The sequence below is a fragment of the Hydra vulgaris genome, chromosome 01, assembly GCF_038396675.1.
Source record: "Hydra vulgaris chromosome 01, alternate assembly HydraT2T_AEP".
Lineage (NCBI taxonomy): Eukaryota > Metazoa > Cnidaria > Hydrozoa > Anthoathecata > Hydridae > Hydra > Hydra vulgaris.
Genome location: NC_088920.1, coordinates 67,849,020 through 67,863,263, shown reverse-complemented (window position 1 = coordinate 67,863,263; position 14,244 = coordinate 67,849,020).

Sequence of the window (14,244 nt, the reverse complement as noted above, 5' to 3'; positions counted from 1 at the left end):
AGTTCATTACAAAATGTGACAATTTTTTCTTTTCCAGCTTTAACATCTCGACTTGCGTGATCAATTTTTTTCATTTTCACCATTTCCACAAACAATTTGGTAAGCAATGAAAGACAAGAGTTATCTGAACGAACTGGTACTCCAGCTTTTTCCCAAACTTCCTTAAGCTCACCAAGAACAAATTTAAAAATATCTCTTGCAGAAGTGTCGCCTTTTAAATAAAAATGTAAATGAGAGTATCTACCCCAAACATGTTTTTTTGTTGGTAGACGACTGAAACTTGATAATTTATTGGATTCAGGGTAACCAATTAACCAATCTTGATTATTTTTTCTTAGGTTCATCGTTACAATAAAATATTCGCTTTTCCAACTAGTTTTAAAATTGTTTTTATATTTCAATTTTGCTAATTGAAATAAGAACGAATTTTTTAAAATAAATTTATGAAATTTATATACATACGTCCAGATGTTTATTTTGCAAACTATTTAATCACGCAACAACTTTTAGTGGTCAATTATGCTCAAAACATAAATTATGCATTTTATTTAAGGTGAAAGCATTTAAGCAATTATTCAGCAAAAAAATATGTTGAAAAAATAAAACTTTATAGTTCGGCGACCTCTAGACATTTACCAATTTTTCTGAAAATTTCACCAAATGTTCATATAATAACCTTTAATATATACACCCAGTAACGTAACATAAATTTAATTATTTTTTAAGTTTTTCAAGTTTACAGTTGAAAAAAGTGTAAAAAACGCTGTTTTTTCAAGATGGCGACCTCTAGATGACATTTTAAAATTTTGAAAATTTTTCTGACTTTTTTTTGGCACATTATTTACCCCGTTATGCATGTAACGTAATCATTTTCGAAAATTTGTCGGAAATGAAACACCCTACCGTCACAGTCATCTGCACCAGTTTGATCTCCTGAAATAATTAGACAATACCCAAAAGCACCTCCAACAAAGAAAACATCAAATGCCAGAAAAAAAGGAAGATCGAGAATTTTGACAGACACACCGGAAAGACCACCAAAAACAGAATCTTTAACTTACATAAAACAGAAAATATTTAACAAGCGTATCAAACCCAAAAAAATTAATTACTGCAACAGTCTCTAGCTCTACCTGTATGCACAATAAAAGTAAAATTTAAAGACTAGCCTCTTGTATACACAGAAAAATTGAAAACAGAAGCATATTTAAAGCATAAATCATGGAGATTTTTGTTTAGTCCAATGTGCTTCAACAGTTAACAATGCAACGTTAGCTTTTGTTTGCAGAATTAAAAAAATAAATGGAAATATTTTGGTTGTTAATTTGTTGAATAAAAAAGTAGGATTTAATATTTTTCACTTTCCTGATATACAAAATAAGTGGTCGGTGCCAACTGCAGAAGTCTTAGCTAAACTTTCTATTCAAAACAATGCAGGAAGCATGTCAAGAGGTTCTGGTATGATATTCAAATTTGATTTTTCCACATTTTAACTTGGTTGAATGTTATGAATTCTCTCAATTTGAACAAAAGAAAAATTTCATGTTTATCTACATCCATTTTGTATTCACACTCTTTGTTTTTTCATTAATATCTTTTTATTAATAAGAGTGATATGAAATTGAATAGCATTTTCATTTTAGCTTATTTGAGTATACAAAAAAACTCATTAATGGTTTGAGATCTTTATAAGAATTATGATGTTACTCCTAATAATTCTAAGCAAAAAATTTAATTTTTTGTTAAACAGTACAAAATCTGCAATATTTTTTTAAAAAAGCGTCCTAATGTGCCTCCCTCTCCTACTTTCACCCTATACACCTCAGATTGCCTTTTATTGTGGGCAGCAGATCGGTGTTCAGCAATTTGAGTGATGACGCGCAATAGCTCAGATTGTTCTAATTCAATTCCGTCGATTCCGGCAATCAATTCCGGCATGTACACGTATATAAATAATTGTAAAATATTAAATATATGTGTATATATATATATATATATATATATATATATATATATATATATATATATATATATATATATTTAAACAAATATTAACACATAATTTTTTTCCTTAATTACGATAAATAAAAACATTATATCCCATACGTTGATTTTATAAAAACATATGTTTATATAGTTTTCTATGTTATTAAAACTAAAATTGATAAATTCTATAACATGACGTCCTTTTCTGATGACTCCCTCTCCCCTTGTCCTTTTTATCTTGACCCCTCCCTTCTATTAGCATGAAGTCCTTTATGGATGTCCCTTATATAACAAATTTGGTGATAAAGCGGATAAACAATTTTTTGAAATTTTTTTCAAGCCTAAAAATACTCCTAGGACTTCAGCAGATATCATTTTAAAATCCTGTAAAATCATTTGATTTAAAAAAGCCCTTCTTTTAATACCCATATCTAAAACTTACATTGAAAATTTTCCCTTGGTTAAGTCGATTTGATTTCTTTACCTCCACAAAACTTGTGCGTGTACAAAATAAGATGCCTGCGCAATGTTAAATTGTAATCAAAGAATCGTGTATTAGAAAACGGAACACTTTTTAGTTTTCAGACTCACATAAGTACAAGCAATTTTTGGTATTAGGTTGCTTAAAGCTGGAGTATGTAGTTTATAATAAAATAAAGGTTTGCTCAAAAATAAAAAAATTTAAAGTTAACAAGTAACCATCTTATTTGAAAAATAAGTTTGAAGTAGGGTAAACTGACATATATCTGACCGCGTTCGAATTCTAGCCAATTTTCAGAAGCCCTAAATGCTTTAATGTCTATGTAATAGTCTCCTGGTTTGTTATAAAGTAAAATAAGATATTTTCATTTTGTAACTTTTAAATGTGTAGCTAAAAATATATTTAGATGCTTTGAAAACATATTGGAAATATTTGATTAGTTTTTTGGCTCCGTAAACTAGATGTTTGATATTTTCAAAATTTTGATAATTAAATTCTAACATTGTTGTGCATGTAAATCGCTTGAGTTGAAAGTAACATTAAAATATGTTGTTAACAATGTATATGTATTTATGTTTGTTTTAAATAATGTTCATAAATTATATTTATTTGTGAATTTCAATATATAAAATTGTAATATATTTTCTACCGAATGTCCTATTTCTGGCAAAAGATTATTCCTAATTATGGCCATAGATTATGTTTACGATTTGTTAAAATATAAAACATAACTTAAAAAGCGACACGTTTATAGATATGTGTGTGTTTGTTTGTGTAATTTTAAAAACTATGTTATTTAATGTGTATTAATGATCATGTATATAGCTATGCAATTATTCTGTGTTATATGTACATGTATGTGTATGTATAGACACAATTGTACATATACTGCATTGCATTATGTGTATAACCTATATAATGTTTAAAAATAATAGGAATTAAGAATAGGAAAAAGTAATAAGACTTAACTTTGTAATCTTTATAAACATACTATTATTTATAACTATAAATTTTAGTTTAAATAGATTAGTAACATACTTTTATAACATTATATTACAAATACCATTTTATAAACAAAGTTCTATATATAGGTCTTGATCTATGGTTTTGATTAAATGCTTTTTTGCGTAATATTTTAATCTTTTTGTATAATAACGAATGTTATAGAAATGCATCTACATATACTATGGCTATTAGCACTTATATGCATGAACATTTATTGTTATATAATAAAAAGGCACAAACACATAATCTGGTTGACGTAAAGTTATCTCCAGCAAACTTTACGTTAACCAGAAGTTACAGCTGCTGTTAGACATCAGTGCATGAATGCTTGTAAAGTTTCAACATACTATTTTATTCTTAAAAATGTACTAAATGAAAATGAATTAATTAGTAAACCACAGACATATGAAATATGGATGAGACTGGAATGCCGTTTGATTATCGCCCTGGGAAAATAATTGCTAAAAAAGGAGTAAAGTATCGACATCAGGTAATCGAGAAACAATAACTGTTATTGCTTGTGTCAATGCAATTAGTAACTCTCTTCCACCACATTTTATAGTAAAAGGAAAACAAATAGGTCACTCAACAGCTTTTAAAATAAAAATGCACCAGGAGGAAGCACATGGAGTTTCTGATAGTGGTTAGACTAAGCAGGAAATTGCATTTTTCTGGTTTACCAAATCATTTCTTCCAAAAATTGATTCTGACAGACTTCAATTACTTATTTTAGAGGGCCATGACTCACACAACTTTGTAGAGTTATTAGATGACTAGATATAGCTGTGGCAAACAAAATACATACTTTGAATTATCAGCTCACACTTCTAACTGGCTTCAGTCTTGTGATCGAACAGTAATTGGCCCACTCAAGAAATCTTAGAGAATGTCATGTTTAAATTTGATTAGTAATTTTCCTGGGACTCTAGTTTCAAGAGTAAGTTTTTGTGTATTGATGAAGCAAGCTTGAAACAAATCTGTTACCCCAAATAATATTACATCTGGTTTTCGAGTTTGTGGAATTTATCAATATAATCTAAATATATTTCCACCTGAAATGTATGAATTACATTCCTAATTCATATATAGAACCCAATTATCAAAACAATAAGAACCTTTTGAATAATTTAGGTCACCGACCTCAAGCATCAAATGACTAATGTGAAACAGCAGAACGCAATATTTATCAATTGAATCAATCAATTGAAGAAGATGTTAACTTTTCTATTTCAACATCTTTAGCAAAAAAGCATTCGATAATAAATTTTGACCATACATATGCCATTCCTAATCCATCTCCAGTAAAAAATATAGTTTATATAACGAAATATAAATCTAGCTGATGGCCAGAATTAGGTAAGAAGCGGCCAGAATTAAGTTTTAGCGGCCAGAAATAGCCAGAAATAAACACATATCAAGTTTGATTTTGTTAAAAATTTTCTTAATTGTATCCATCGCTAAATATCCGATTTATAAGCTAGTTTATTTATTCATGTAATGCTACATGAATAAATAAACTAGGTCAGTTTACTCTATATTGTTATTGTTTTTTCGGACTGCTGCGGACCATTGATTTGAAATCGAAAGTCAGAAATGCAATGCAAACTTTAGTTTTTGAGTTTTAGAGTTAAATGTTTAAAAACGCCTAAAGGCGTGCTTCGGAACTAGCGCGAACGCCAAAAGGCGTACTTCTGAGCGAAAATGTAAAAAAAACAACAAATGTAAAGCGTTACGGTTTTCCAATACTTTACATTTGTTTCTTTAAAAACAATGCCTATGATTTAATTAAAACAAATAATATACTTTTTATTTCATAGTACTAAAGCAAAATAATAACATTTAGCATAGTAGTAAAATAAATTATTTCCAAGATCAACTGTGAATTGCCAAAAATAAAAAACGTTTTATTATTTATAAATAAAAAAACCTTGAAATATGTAATCTAAATGCAAACAATAATATATTTGCATATAATTACAAAATAAGCGACTTAGAGAAACATATTTTTTAACACTATATGCTGCTGTTAAATGGTTTCTCATTAGCAGTTTGACAGATTTTTACAAAGCTTGCGTAAAAAAAAACAAGTTTGGACCTCGGGAATGTTAAAGAATTTTTTTTGAATTAAAAACATTATTGCTTTTTTTACGCTTGCATAATTAAGGTAATATCATGATAAAAGTGCCAAACTATTTTAATAATAGTAACAGTAACAATACATATTTAAATATTTTTATTTAAAAAAAATTTTTTTTTTTTTTTAACTTTTGAAAAAGGCCCCTAAAAATGCTACCCCCCTCATTTATGGCGTGTGGGGGAGCCTAGCCACGGCTCTGTGTACGTATGGAGGAATGTATGTATGTATGTTTGTGTGTATGTGTGTATCTATATATCTATTTATTTATGGATGCAAGTGTGCGTGCATAAGTATGGATATATTTAAATATACTATTGTTATTATTATCATTATATAATAATGATGTTAATAATAAATAATAACAACTCTGATATTATTATATCAGAGTTGTTATTATTTATTATTAACATCATTATTATTAGGTGTTTACGCATCATTTGTAGTTATGCTATTTGGAAACATCCTTGAATTGTAAAATTATGTTATTCAGAATATATTAATTGATTGATTAAAAGTCGTTTTTAAGAAAAATGTGACCAAAACAAATTTTGTGTGTTTTCTTCGAAGGTTAGTCAGTGACCAGTGACGGATCCAGGAATTTTTGGTGGAGGGGGATGTTGAAATATTTTTGTATTTTTTACCACATTTACGTTTCCTAAAAAAAGAGGTCCTCAATTTCTAAGATATTTTAGGAATTTTAGATTCTGTTGTGCTGGTGAGGTGGATGGGGTATGCATATCCCTATCCTCCCCCTGGATCAGTCACTGCCAGTGACGAGGTTTATTGTTTCTGAAATAAACGTTCTGTTAATTATTTTTTGTTGCTACATCAGCCATATTGATAATAACAATTATGTTAGTACTAAAAGATGTTGCAAACATATTCGTTAACTTCTTATACTTCCGGGCATCGTTCTCTAAACTTATTTTTTTTTAATTCGGCTATTCTGAGCACCTCCATTTTGTTTATTCATTTTATTTACATTTTGTTGTACATAGTATAAAAAACATAAATAATAACAACAAATTATCATTAATAATACCAACCGGTGATTTTTCTGACAGTAAATACACAACAGGGGCGGATCTATGGTACGTCTAGTACGTCTGCAGACGTACTCAAAAATAAAATTAAATCCAAAAAAAAAAAAAAAAGTTTATACAATATTTTAATATTGCATATAAAAATAATCTTTTACTTAACCGTCAAGTAAATTAGATTTAAGTTTTATTATCGTTATAAAAACACTTTAAAAAAAAATTTTTTTTTGCTTCTTCTTTAGAGTAAATAAAGTTGCTTCTTATTTAGAGCGGTTTTTCAAGTTTAAATAAAAATATCTTTTTTAACTGGAGGTTAAAGTAATAATCAATAATATTTAAATGGAAAGGTCAATGGACGTACCCAATATTATTTTATTAAACGATAAAAAGTGTTTTTGAATTTTTATTTTTTGTGTTATAAAAGCAAGATAATAATTTCTTTACTTATAACATTTTTTGGACGAACCCAAAGTTGTACACCCTTAATAAAGTCTTAGTCAAAACACTTTGTTTTGCGATAGTCAGAAGGTGAGATATATTTTAATATTTAATATATGTCAATATATAACAATGGACGTACCTAAGAAAGGGTTGCCAGACTTCCCGGATTTCCCGGGCAGTCCCGGATTCAAGCGTTTGTGTCCCGGTTCAACCCTATCCGGGGCGTTAAATCTCCCGAATCAAAAAATTGATGAAAATTGGTTTCGAAATCATTCAAATGTTCTAAATCTTCAAGCCACTTATTTACTTTTGTGGGTCTTGCTGTCGCACTGTCGAACGCCCGAAGTTGTATTAATTTGTTGGGACATGCGCATAAATGCAGACAAAAAAATGGAAATCAGTAATTTAGAGCTTCTTAATGGCTTCGCTAAATGACGAACGTCTTTTTTTCAACGGAAAAAGATAAAAAATAATTAAATAGTAAAGAAAAGAAAAAAAAAAAAAGAAAAAAATAGAAAGAAAATAATTATAAGAAAACTAATAGGGAAAAAGTTCAAAAATAAAAGAAAAAAGGAAAGTATGATGAAACAAAAAATATTTAAGAAAAATAGATGATAAGCGAAAAAAAAAAAAAAGTCGGAGAAGAAAATTAAAAGATATACCGTAAAATCGCCTAAGTTCGGTCACCATGTAACTTCGGTCATTTATGAAAAAATATTAAAAAAGCATACAAAACTCAAATTTTACAAACTTTTTTTTATCAAATAATATTTGTAATTAGTTCGTAAATATGGATCTATAAAAAAGTAATAATGTTTATATGCAACCTGCTGAAGTAATTCCTTAGCATTACATCAATTTGAAAAAATGCATGCTATTAAAATCTAAAATAAGCAAATTATTAAAATAAATGATCGTATCTTAGTATTATTCGTAATCTTAGTATTATTAAGAATCAACAAATTAATTAATTTACAAAAAATATTATTAAATTAACTGAAAATTAACTACTTTTTTTACAAAAATTAGTGAACTTTTGAAATACTCTAACTTCAGTCATTCACGGATAAACGACGAAGGAGTCAATGAACAGTATTAATGTGAAATGTTGATAAGTGTTGCAAATATAAAATTTACCGGTAACTTTACCTGTAAATTTATCAGTAAATTTTGACATTTTGGTATGCACTGTGCACTCCTGAGACCGCCAGGGTAAATTTTGGTTTACTTTAAATTTTTTTGTTTATTTACTATTAATGGGTTAAACAAAGTATTTTAAAATAGTTTTTAATATCTAAACTATCTTTTAAACATAGAAATTTTAGATTTAATTAATTGAAATGTCTAAAATAAATTGCGTCATTATATGATTGCATCATCTATTCTATTTGGTACAAAATGTTGCAATACCGATGAAAATTATTATTACGGTTAAAAGCGATCATATAACACTTATATTTTTTGTCAAAAAATGGCCGACGAAAAATGTCTGATTTGTGCATGTTGCTTTATTTCCTTTGGAAAAAAATCACATAAACTTATTAAAGTAACTCCCGCATTACAACTTCGCATTCAAAATTTGATTTGGAGAGAATATGATGTAGAAAAAGAGTGTTGTCCGAAAAACATTTGTAATTCTTGCAAAACAAATTTATATGCATTGAACAGGGGTGAAACATCAAAATTAAATGATTAGATTGAGAAAATATCTCAAATAAACAGACAAAAACTCAGAAGATCATATGATATTAGTGAAATATCTGAACAGATCACAACAAATAATCAAGATATCGTTGATAAAATTGTTAAAAAGATATGTCCTTCTTGCTTTTCTACAATAGGTATGATTTCCTTAAGTAAATTAAAAATATTGTATAACTTATATATTTTAGCTCATAAACTATTTCTTCAATCATTAAAAAAAATAATTTAAATTTAGCATAGAGTCTATGCTAGTCAATACATAGTCTATGATAGACTTATTAAATATTAGTGTATTATTTTTATATGTTTTACAAATATAATAATATCAGAGTTTTTCCTACTTTAAATTTCTATTTTGGCAAAGGAATTTCTCACTTTTGCTGTAAAAGTGAAGCTGTAAAAACCCTAATTATGTTGGATGAAGGTCTTGGAAATGTATCCAGTGAACAAGTTGCTTCTGGGATTCTCAAAATAAAAATGAAAAGAGACAATATTAAATCTGGAGACAAGTTTCCTTTAAAAACCTTTGGAAACAATCCTCTTCTTGTTGTTGGCACACCTGATAATAAATGCAGCAGAGCATCCGTTAAAAAGTTATCTCTAGAAACTATAATGGAAATCTCTAATACTTTAAACCTGAGTAAAAGAAAGACTAACCTACTTTGTAAACATATGCAACAAAATTTAGGGAAGAAAATGTTAGAACCAAATATAGCAACTCAGATAGAGGAGCTGCATAATATATTTTCAGATTTTTATGATGCCAAAACTGAATCATTCATTTCAGGGGATGAAGAGATAAGTCGGAGTTTGGTATTTGTAAAAGACACTTCTGATTTAATTCTTCATATGATTAATGAAAGAAGTTTGAATCCTTATAGCACTATTGCTAGGATTTCCATTGATGGTGGACAGGGTTTTCTTAAATGCGTTATAAATGTTTTTGACCCACTATGTAAACATACAACTTCAGAAAGTCTTGATGATTGTGGTGTAAAAAGATAATTGGTTTTGGCTTTAGTTGAAGATGTTTCAGAGCATAATGGTAATCTTAGCAAACTATTGAAACCACTAGCTCTGAGTAATGTAAAATATTCAATAGCATTTGATCTAAAATGTGGTAGCTCTTTATTTGGTTTAAGCAGTCACAGCAGCAAGTATGCATGTCTCTGGTGTGAAGGGGAAAGTACTCTTGAGAGCGGAAAAAAAAGAACTTTAGGTTCAATTGATATCAACTACAATAAGTTCATTGAAGATGGATGCAAAAAGAATCACATGATGGAATTTAAAAACTGTATTTCTCCTAGGGTTGTGTATCTTGATGAACCTCTAGAAACTTTAGTAGAACATCTCATTCCTCCACCAGAGTTACACATTCTAATTGGTATTACTTCTATGTTTGTAAAAATATTAATTACATTGTGGCCTGATTTTGATTCGTGGCTTAAGTCGAATTATATAATCTATAGAGGTTACCACGGAACTGGTTTGGATGGTAATAATTCACAGAGACTTTTAGATAAATTAGATAATTTAGAAGTTAACCTTCTAAGTGCAGCCTCTATATTACCAAATATGATATTTCTCCAACCTGTAGTTAGCTGTCTTAGAAAGTTTTCAATTATTAAAACAAAAGGTTTTAGCATGTTTATTGGAGAATCTATTGCTGAATCAGTTTTAGATTTTAAAAAAGCTTTTGAAAATCTGCAGCTTCATCTTCTGGAAAAGTTTAACTACCAATTACATATTAGCTGAAAAGTTCATATTTTAGTATGCCATCTTGTTCCTTTTCTTCAGCATAGTCAGTTTGGGCTTGGTGTATATGCTGAGCAGGCAGGAGAAAGTGCTCACCACTATCACTATCAAGTATGGAAGCGATACAAGCGTCGTTTGGAACACAATGATTATGCAAAACAGCTTAAGAAAAGTGTGATTGAGTTTGGTAAAAACAGTTTCAAGTAGTCCTTTTCTCGCATTTTTTAAAATTGTGAACTTTGAAATGATTGAATTATTTTATAAGGAATTTTAATATTTCATGTTAAACTGCTACATTTATTGCCTCGATGTTATATTGTTAATCTAGAATTTATCTTAATTTTATCATAAAAGATCTCATTTTTTCATTTTAAAGTTGTATTTTTTGTAACAAAAAATGTTTTAGAAGTGTAATACTCCTATAAATTTTGAAAAAAATCACCACCCTCCTCATATTACCCCCTCCCCCTCCATATGTTATTTTAGGTAAAAACTATTTTTGCAAAAAAAATGTTTAAAAGTTATTTTAGATTTTAAAAATTATTTTAATATACTTACCTAAACCCAATATTAATGATTAAACAAAAAAATTAGAGTAAACCAAAATTTACCCTGGCGGTCTCAGGAGAGCACAGTGTATGGATACACACCATTGTATGTTATTTGAAAAAAATATTTGCTAATAATTTCAAAACTAACTGACGGTTCTTTGTGTACTAAAAATTATCAAGCTAGTGACATTTTTTGGAGATGAAATTACAGCGACATTTTAAATTGACAATTATGGATACTCTGTGAATTCTGTGACGATTGGTTGTGTGGATCTTGCTGTTCTACTATGGTCAACGATAAGTGGAAGAACTGCCAATAAACATACAAAGCTCATTTAAAGCAAAGGGTTTTTTTTTTTTTGTTAATTGAAAAAACCTTTTTAACTTAATTGAAAATCGTATTTTTAATTTTATTACCCAATGACGTAGTAAATGTGATAATGGCCAAAGTAATAAAATAATTGACTAATTAAAATAAAAATTGAAAAAACTACTACTTGTATTTAAAAAGGCCTTTTTTTATGCGCTTCTTCTTGTTTTCTTTGGTTCCCCAAAAGACTTTTTTTTTTTAAGCCCGTGCTGATGCCCTCCTTATTTTATTACCGGTATTACCTGAATTTATATCCTAATATTACAATAAACTAACATTTAAAAATTAGTTTTCATTATTTGTGACATTAAGTTAGTGATATGTCATTAGTATTTATATAGCGGCCGAACTTAGGAGATGGTATCGAAAGTTCGTTCAAAGTAGATGTTTTCATTTTAAATTAAATATTGAGTACTAGTTTTTATTTTTCATGCTTTTATTTTCACAATATCAATTATCAATATAATTTTCTGTATGTTTCAGGAAAAAAAAATTGAAATTTTTTTATTTATGCGTGATAAATAAATGTTCAAACCGTAAGTGACCAAACTTAGGCGATTTTACGGTATATATTATTTGAAACTTTTTTTTACAATTTTTGTAACCTATTTGTTGTTGTTGTTGTAATTAAAATTTATTGTTTTCTGTTTGTCTAGTATCGTTAATTAATATTTGTCGTTAAAATCACGAAAAAAAAAAAAACAATGCTCTGCAAGAGAGAAAAATAAGTTATTTAGACATTCAAGCGGAGGAAAAATTCCTACTATATCATGTAATCATGTTTCAGGTTACTGCAAAGTTTTTTTAATTTAATGATCTTCGTATATTGAAATTATAATTTAGTTATGAGTTTAAAGTTTTATTATACACAATGTAAGATTACTTGGTATAATTTCTGTTTATGGCAAAATAATTATTTATTGATTGACTTATTTCAGGCTCGAGATATAACAAAGGATAATTTGCTAAAACATCATACAGAATTCTATAATATTGCATCACAAGATGCTACTATACTGTCAATGCTTAATATAATCAGTGTTAAAAGAGTCAGAGTGAAATATAATAATCGAATAAAGTTAAGAAATATGAGTATTGAGTACTTTTTATGCTGCGAAGGAGTTAAAGTACGAGTTTGCCAAACTTCATTTTGTTCAGTATTGTGTAAGTATAAAATTACTTTACTTTTAATTCAGAAATAGAATGTATATTTTGTTAAAAAAAATTAATGAGTAAAAGTTAATATTTTATTAATTTATTCCAGCCATAAAACCTGATAGAGTTTTAAGAATCGCAAGACACTGGTATGAACATGGAACAACCAGACCTGAAAATAGAGGAGGAGACAGGAAGAAAATAGCTTTTTCTGAAAAGAAAGAAGTTATTAAAAACCATATTCAGTCTTTTAATTGCAGAGCAAGTCATTATGGAAGAAAAGGTGCTCCAGGACGTAAATATTTGCCCTCTGATTTAAATGTAAAGCGGATGTACGAACTTTTTTTCGATAAAAACAATGCTTATACTGTAGCTACTGTAGGCTACCATTATTATTATGGGGTATTTATGAATCATTTCAATATAGCTTTTGGATACCCAGCAACAGATACATGCTCTACATGTCAAACATATAAGTTGGCTATGAAAAACCAAAATATTACTGATAACCAAAAAAAATTAAAAACTGCTCTTTTCATTCTTCATCGAAGGAAAGCCAGAAATTTTATAGTCTTCTCAATGATATTCATCCCAATGAGATCACTATCTGTTTTTACATGATGGAGAACCTTGTACTACCAAAATTATCAATCGGAGAAGCCTACTATTCTAGACAGCTTCATTTTTATGTCCTTGGTGTTGTTATTCATAAAGGTGATAAGTCGAAGTCTGTTAACGATATATATTTTTTTACTTGGATGGAGTGTGAAAATAGGAAAGATTCGAATATGATCTGTTCAGCTATAGAACATCTACTTAAAAATGTTCTAAAAGATAAATGTTTCAACGCCTCGTCACTTCGATTGTTTTCTGATGCATGCTATGGCCAGAACAAAAACACAAATATGACATGTATGCTTCTAGCTCTAAGAAAACAATATTTTAATAAACTGCAGATTACACATACTTTTCCAGAACGAGGTCACTCATATCTGCCAGCTGATCGCGTGTTTGGTCGAGTTCAGCTAGATATTAAAAAAAGAGACCAAATTTTTGAGCCTAATGAATACATAAACATACTTAGCCGGCATGGAAAAGTCATGGTTTACGGGCAGAATTAGTCAGCACATGACTTCAAAAATCAGAAGTCAAAAAGTATGTCATGAGCAAAAAAACATTTAAAATCAGTGAAGCAAAAAAACTTCTTATAAATTCAGACAAGCTCGAAGTAGTTGCATTTAGTTACCATTCTGAGCCAAAATCACACAGTATCCTTAAAAAACGGAAGAAATGGGAGACATTTAGACCGCAACGTTTGGAATTAAATAACTGTGTTAAACTTGCTAAGAAAGACGATGTTTTTCGTCTTCTCGGTCGTGTAGGAGCAGAAGGCAGAATACTTAGTATGTATAAAACACTACTCTGTAATGCCACTGAAGAGAATGCTAGCCTTAGTGAAGAAGATAGTTCATAATTTGATTCAAATGTTTTTTAGCTGTGAATTTTGTAAACATGTTTAATTTAAGATACAAATTATTAAAAAAATTTCCAGCATAAAATGATTTATTTTGTTGTTTTTTTTATTAACGTTATTGAATACAAGATAAAATACTCATTAA